Source organism: Melanerpes formicivorus, unplaced genomic scaffold (genome assembly GCF_026170545.1).
Source record: "Melanerpes formicivorus ecotype bairdi unplaced genomic scaffold, bMelFor1.0.p_v2 SCAF_2, whole genome shotgun sequence".
In the NCBI taxonomy this organism is placed as follows: domain Eukaryota; kingdom Metazoa; phylum Chordata; class Aves; order Piciformes; family Picidae; genus Melanerpes; species Melanerpes formicivorus.
Window position 1 is genome coordinate 34,166,786 of NW_027142354.1, and position 7,901 is coordinate 34,174,686.

The following is a 7,901-nucleotide window of genomic DNA, read 5'->3' on the forward strand; positions in this document are numbered from 1 at the left end:
CATCGGTACATGGCAGCTGGTGGGGATCTTTGAGCCAAGGAAATCATCAGAACTCACTAGAGGGAGCTCAGACATAGTTGCTGAGCCTAGAGAGGACTTCCGTGTTTCTGTGTGGGCAACTGTGTAGCCTGCATTATGAGAAGTACATTTTGATTGCAGATTATTTGCAAATCAATACTTAACTGGGGCAGGGAGGTCTCAAACTTTAATAGTCTCCTCAGCACTGGTAGATACTACTAGAATACTTTTTCTCCATGTGAGAAATTGTTATATTTGGCTTTTGCAAGGGGAAGGTGGGTGCCAGGCGTTGGTGGGGGCTGTGGGGTTCGATCCGTAAGCTGATTGGCTAGTTGCAGTCTGTGTTGTCTGGCATGTGTATTGGGAGAGAAATGGAGGGAGGGTGAGGCGTCGAGATGTCGGAGACTGGCTGGGGCAAGAGTGCAACCATTATCCCTGCCCTGAAGACCGCAGCCAACAACAAGTGGGACTGGGAAAGGGGGGGGCGTACTTGGGAAATGTAAAGGGATTTGTGGAGATGTTTATGAATATGTATAAGTTTGACGTCTATACAAGCTCAACTCGTGTTGTTACAGCATGCCTCTAGCTAATCTGCTATGTGCCCAGCGCTGTTTGCCTTTATTTTATAATAAACTATTTGTATTTAAAATTTAGCAGTGAGCTCATTTCTCACATCCAGAACCTAAAAATGGGTCAAAAGAGGTTTGTTTTTCATCCCGCCTGCTTCTTCTCTCCTAGTGCATTCCTTTCTCTTCATCAGATCCTCAGATCCATGTACCGACATCCTTCTGGTGCACGTTCTCTTCCTACAAACCAGTGAATCTACCTTAGAAGCTCTACTTCCTTCTCTGAGTAATGCACCTCACTGAGAGCCCAACCTTTCTCATTTGCCTGTTTACTGCGGGCGCAAAACTTAACCCACTCACCTACCTAAGGCACATTAGGTTTCATCAATACCTTGTGCTTTATCTTATTTTTTTTCTCTTTATCTTTCCTTGCGCCATCATCCTGAGTTGCATGTGTAGGTTCAGGCACTACCTGGTTTGCTGTTGGAGGCATTTTGAGAAGAGCAACTGAATGCACAATGTACAACAGTGAGGCTCTGTTAACTACAGTTGCTGTTGTGACAGTGTCTAATTAATATTCTTATCTAATGTTCAGGAATGTGATTAATGAGTAAATACCTTTATAAATGTGCTTCCCTTGTGGTCAGCTAGACACCTGCCATCAGGCAGTCCTCCCCCTATCACACAGTTGTTGTGCACATGTATGTATTTGTTCTTGATCAGACAAAAGTCAGCACACAGCAGATGTGGAATCCACTACTGCTGCCATGTAAGCTGACTTTTCCCTTAAACTTGTAAAAATGTTTGTGTGCCACACCTTAGGAGTCTTTTTTGATGGAGCATACTAAAATACTAGTATGTGTTAGAAAAATAATCCAACCACTTAAGACAGTATTAAGTACTCTGCTAAAAAGGCAGAAAGTCTGAGAAGATTTTTGGCAAGAGAGCTGCTTGGGACTGGTGTGGTGGTGAGAGAAAGTTCAGTTCTCCCACACACACAAAGAAACCACGGCTAACTCAGTTGGAGAAGCAAAAGTACGGATAAGCTATATTTACAAACAGGATGAAGTGCAGATGAATATATACACAATATACAGTGTGAGAAATGAACTCACTGCTGAAAATTTACAACCAGTTTATTATAAAATAAAGGCAACACAGCGCTGGGCGCATAGCGAGTTTGCTAGAGGCGCACCCCAACAACACGAGTTGAACTGATATAGACAGCAAACATACATATTCATATATTAAAATGTACATATTCATATATTCCCCAGCACGCTCCCACCCCTCTCCATCAGGACAGACAAAACCTGCACTTTTGACCTGGCCAGTCTTTAGACCTGTTGGCACCTCCCCTTTCTCTCCCAATACCCCACACAATACAGACCATCAGCCCAACGATTCAGGCCCAACGATCGGGCCCGCCCCGGTCCCCAGTAATTCCCCTTGCAAAAGCCAAATATTATAACCAGTTTCTCACAATCCCTCCCCTTCTTTTTACTACATTTGGCTTGAGCCATAATAACCTAATTTAGCAACAATCCTACAACAAGCAAAAGAATTCCCAATTTCAACTTCCTGGTAAAGGGAATGGGATAACAACTGATGTTCCTTGCCTGAAAATACTTCCTCTTTTACTTTAATAGGTACTATCTGGGTGACACCTTTCTCCCTCCATGTGGTTAATCCTGGGAATTAGGAGTCCGGTTTGACTTGCAACTCCACTCACATGGCCTATGGGGTTGCTGCCCACAGCCATGGTTCTAGATCTTCTTCGTGGCAATTACAGAGGTCTACCCGGCCTTGCCTCCTTCAATCCCACCAATGCTCTGCTCGGACCATGTCTCCTTCCCTTGTCCAGGGAGGTTGTACCAATTTTGAACCCTGACCTGTTTCTAGTTTGTGATGTTTTCAGGCAAGGACCATTACCACTCCTATTCTGATACTGGAACTCATCCTCATATCCTCCATTTGGGGTACATCAGTCCATTCAGTGGATGGATCCACCAGTCCTTTTTGTATTGCAGTCTGTGTGGTCCCACTAGCCGAACACAGTTTTTGGTACTTTAACACAAAGAACATAGATGAATCCTCTGTCAAATTATACAATTGTTCCAACAAGCCAATTTACATTTGATAATCAAGAAGTTAAAGTTTTTGAACCCACAGGAAACCTGATTACATAACTACAACAGCATACATTTATAACCACACACACTCTCAGCACATCATTATAGTGCAGCAGAAAAATTTACCATCACTTTTCTAAATAACCAGTTTACCATTACTATTACACTTTACCCATCCCCAATGACATCAAGTTGCAGGATCTTTTATACACAGAATGAAATCCTTGGTATTTTCTTGCAATGCAGATTCGATGTTACACAATGTCAAAAGGTGGGTTTGTCTCGCTAGTTCCAGAGCCTTCAGACTGAGGTGTTCCTGAAGTGGTCCTTTTACTCACGAAGCATGTGTCCACCCTTGTTCTGCAGTATGAACAGCTGTATCTGTTGTTAACAAAACCAAGAAAAGATCCTTCCCAGGGGGAAATTAGTGACTCTCCTTTCCAAGTTGTTATTAACACTTTACCCCCAGCTTCAATCCCATAACAAAACAAAAAGCTGCTTTCTGGGCCTCCTCTACTAATAAAGGTCACTGATAAGCAAATTGGCCCTCACCTACTTACAGAATCTAGTAACTTGGAACAATGCCCTACAGGATTTTTACTTCCAGTCCAGTCCTGGGTCAACACCCCATATAGATGTACAAAAAGATCAAATGATTTGTCCATGTCAGGCAAATTTAAAACAGAGCATCAATCAACACTCTTTTTATTTATCCAATCACTCATCATCTTATGGACTCCATTTAATATTACTATTGAGGGCTAATTTATCATATAAGACTTTTACCTTTTTTTCCCCTCTATCCATAATCACCAGTACCCTTACAGCAGTTACCAACATTCTAGCTTTTGCCTTGTTTCTCTTCATCCCTCCTTACAAACACCTTCTGAGCTTCATGTAGTAATTCCTCTAAACCTCTCTTGCCAATCCTCGATCTTTGCCAATTTCTAATATCTGCCTATGGTTTTGCCACAAACTGCATCCTGAGAAGTATCACCCCAGCTGCAGAACTGGGATCTATTCCAGATTAGAGCTGCAAACTTCTCTTTAGTCTTACCATCCACTCCATAGGAGGCTTCCTCTGATGCTCACTATAGGCTTTATCAAAATTTCTGGGCACAGCTTCTTCAATTCCTTGTCCCATGTTCTGTCTCCCCTGAAGCTGTTGATGGTCCCACTGAGGATCTTGATTAGGCCACTTCTGATTTCTTGGTGGCCCCCCCACTCTGATTTTACCTCTCCCATATTCTCACACCAGCCTGTCTGCCTTTTCCTTGTCTTTGTCCTTAAATATGGGAACAGGGGTAGGGCGTGAAGCCCTAATCCAAACAGAAACCATTTTTTATAATATGATCCCTAAGGCGCTCTCTGAGATGGGAATGGGAAGGAGTTCTGATGACTTGCTTTTGTCCCATTCTCCTGATCACTAATCTCTGCCCGGGGGTCAAAACTGAGCGGCGGCAGTTGAAACGCCAGCTCCGAGCCACTAGCCCGCTCCCTGCGGACGACCGACCCCCCCTCACTGTGCCGATCCCCTGCAGAGTCAAACCGCAAAAAAAACCTCACCCGCCGCAGCCCAGGTCCCTGCCCTCCTGCGGAAGCCTGAAACCACGAAAAAAAACCTTCCCGAAGCAGGTCCCTCAAACCGAGGTCCCCTCCTAGAAACCGGAACGTCAGACCCGCGAGCGTGACCGCGCCACGGGCCCCCACAGTTCAAGCCCCACTAAGGAACCGACCGCAGGATACCAAAAACTCCTAACCCGGGTCCCCCACCGCCGGAACCCCGGAAACCAGGACGTCAGACCCGCAACCGCCACCGCAACGCGGGCCCCCACGGCCCCGGCCCCTCCAGAAACCGGACTGCAGGATACCAAAACCCTGAAACCGGGCCCCTCACCACCGGGACGCCGGACACCGGGACGCAGTGCCGGTCGCCCGATCCCTACGGACGACCAGTCTCCACAGCCCCCAGACCGTAGAAACAACGCTGCCCCTTCACAGCCCGAAACCAGGGCTGTGAAGACCACCTGACTACCATCCAGAATCCTGGAATCCCCACCCACAGTGAAATTCCGGGACCCCGTAGCCAGGACCCCTCCTTGGCTACCGGGACTTAAAACCTTTCCCCTTTTGCCCCTAAAACTCGCTCTCCACACCCCCTCTAGGAACCTTGGTCTCCAACCTGAGCCTGGCCACCTCCTGGGCCTGATCCTTTACCAGTCCCTGGTGGGCACGGCTCAGCCACTACAGCTCTCCCCACAACAGCTCCTGCTCCGCCCGCCGCACTACCGCAGGTGCTGGTGCAAACGCTGACTTGCAGCTCCGGCTGCTCTACGCCCAGCCCCTACCCTAATGGCCCCGGCTCCAGGCCCGCCCGGAGCCGATCCAACTAAGCTTAAAAAAATACCCTTAAAATCTCTCTTCCCACAATCTACTTTTCTCTCTAGGCCCTTCCTCCATTACCCTTTTGCCTTATCCTTATCCTGCGTATTGTGCCTCCAACATGCAACCCCAGAGGACTGTCCGGGGGTATATCCCTGGGTACCCTTGTTGCTCCCGTGTTTCCCGGGCCTGGTCTACACCTGACCCTTGCCCCATTTCCCGAGGTCCACGCTTTCCATCACCAACCGCTTCGTCCCTTCACTGGCCAAGTCCCTCGCGGGTGCTTAGAAACGCAGTTATAAGAACTCCACAATCACTTCGTGAATCCGGACTGTCCAGTCCATGACTCACGCATACATGCACACTCACTGACCTCAATACCCGCCCAACCGGACAATATTTACAGTCCTTTTCTTGCCCGGGTCTTTGTGCACCAGAATTACAGGCTAGTTCCGGGAGCTCCTTCCCTTGCCTTTATCTTATAATGTCAGCTGGATCATCTACCCGTGTTCTGAGAAGCTTCCAGGGTCCTCCTTCTGGGCCGCCGAAATCGGCGGGGGCGCCCCCCCTTCTGAAGGGTCCTGAAAGCCATTGCAGACAGGGTAATCACGTCGGGGTCACCAAATTGTGAGAAACGAACTCACTGCTGAAAATTTATAACCAGTTTATTATAAAATAAAGGCAACACAGCGCTGGGCGCATAGCGAGTTTGCTAGAGGCGCACCCCAACAACACGAGTTGAACTGATATAGACAGCAAACATACATATTCATATATTAAAATGTACATATTCATATATTCCCCAGCACGCTCCCACCCCTCTCCATCAGGACAGACAAAACCTGCACTTTTGACCTGGCCAGTCTTTAGACCTGTTGGCACCTCCCCTTTCTCTCCCAATACCCCACACAATACAGACCATCAGCCCAACGATCCAGGCCCAACGATCGGGCCCGCCCCGGTCCCCAGTAATTCCCCTTGCAAAAGCCAAATATTATAACCAGTTTCTCACATACAGTATTTACAATATATACAGAAATATACAGCAAAGAACGTAACACAGAACACCTTCCCCCCTCCAAGGAGAAGGGTTACCCACCCCTAACTATACACCCTTCTTCCCCTTCCTCCCTTTTTTCCCAAAAAAAAATGTTAGAGTGTGAAAAAGGTAATTATTAAGGAGAAAATTCTGTTACCTCAAAGCATATGTAAGAATTTGTTTCTTATCTGGTTAGCTCAGTTAGTTCAAGGTCAGCTCCGTCCAGCACAGAGAAAAGACAGCAGCTGCTCAAAGAGACTGAAAAAGACAGACTGAACTGACTGTGATTCACACTGAACTAAAGCTAAATTTTAAAGTTACATTCTACCAATCTACCAATGAAATTCGTTTAGAATATCTTTGTTTACATTTTACACCAAAACATTCAGCCAGAGTGTTCCAGTAACTGTCCCTTTCTTAAAGGCACAGCCTAAAACTGTCACAGACTGGCACCAGGACCAGCATGCTTGAGCTGAGACAAGCTGAGAGGTGCTCAATATGGGTTTCTTTTTGGGACTTTTCAGGGTGGGAGGACCTCGGCAGACAGAAAGGACCAGTAGGGTCATCTTCTCACGTGCCTGCTTGAGAGGGTGATGTCAGCTGCAGGAAATTTAAAGGAGACAGAGCAAAGCCGCACGACCACCATTTGGCAAGAGAGCCTATGGGTTGGATTGCAGCAAGCGGCACGTGCCGGGTCAGCTGACAGAGTGCAGAAGCCTCTGTGGTTACTTGGGCAAAATAGATGTAATATATATGTTTAAAACCAAACAATAATAAACAATAAAATCCCCCAAACTTAATTTCACCTATCTGAAGAGGGCCAGCCATAGTAACAACTCAGCCAAAGGCTACTAGAGAAACAGTAGGTACTGTGGTAGTTTTAGGCTATGCCCTTAAAATTTAGCTGTGAAATTTACCTGAATGAAGTAATTCCACCTGTGAGGGCTGCAGTACCAGACATGAAGGAACTCCAATATGAGCTGGAATCCAAAAAGGCTAAATGGTGTGCCACCATAGGCATTGCTAATGCTTTCTTCTCTATTCCCATAGCAGAGGAATGCAGGCCTCAATTTGCTTTCACCTGGAGAGGAATCCAGTACACTTTCAACAGATTGCCAATGGGCTGGATCCACAGCTCAAGCATCTGTCATGCAGTAATCCATGATGCTTTGGAGAAAGGTGGTGCTCCAGAACACATCCAATTCATCAATGATATCATCATCTGGGGTAAAACTGCTGAAGAAGTCTTTGAGGAACGTAACAAAGTCATTGACATTCTCCTGAATGCAGGTTTTGCCATCAAGCGAGACAAGGTGAAAGGACCTACCACAGAGATTCAGTTTCTGGGAGTGCGGTGGCAGGATGGACGCCAACACATTCCAGTGGATGTGGTAAACAGCTTCTCTATGGCAAATCCCATGAAGAAGAAAGAAGCTCTATGTTTCTTGGGGATAGTGGGATTTTGGAGACTGCACATTCCTGGATACAGTCAGATTGTGAAACCTCTGTATGATGTGACTCGAAAGAGGAACAGTTTCCAGAGGATTCTAGCACAGGAGTTGGAGGCAGAAGAGGAGGAGGGGTTGCCCTGTATATTAGGGAATCTCTTGCCACAGAACTTGAGGTTGAGGATGAAAGGATTGAGTGCCTGTGGGTTAAAATCAGAGGGGGGGCTAACAAAACTGACATCCTGTTTGGAGTCTTCTATACACCACCTAACCAGGATGAAGAGGTTGATTCTATAAGCAGATAGAGGCTGTCTCA

At 46.7% G+C, this 7,901-nt stretch overlaps 1 long non-coding RNA gene across 1 annotated transcript; it reads right to left on the minus strand.

Moving 5' to 3' along the window:
• Positions 1–1,702: 1,702 nt before the first annotated feature.
• LOC137449854 (uncharacterized) lies at positions 1,703–6,305 on the minus strand. The gene is made up of 2 exons (XR_010989503.1): positions 3,774–6,305; positions 1,703–3,097 (listed from the first exon to the last, which is right to left on the minus strand). It is a non-coding gene; the product is annotated as an uncharacterized lncRNA (long non-coding RNA).
• Positions 6,306–7,901: the final 1,596 nt, after the last annotated feature.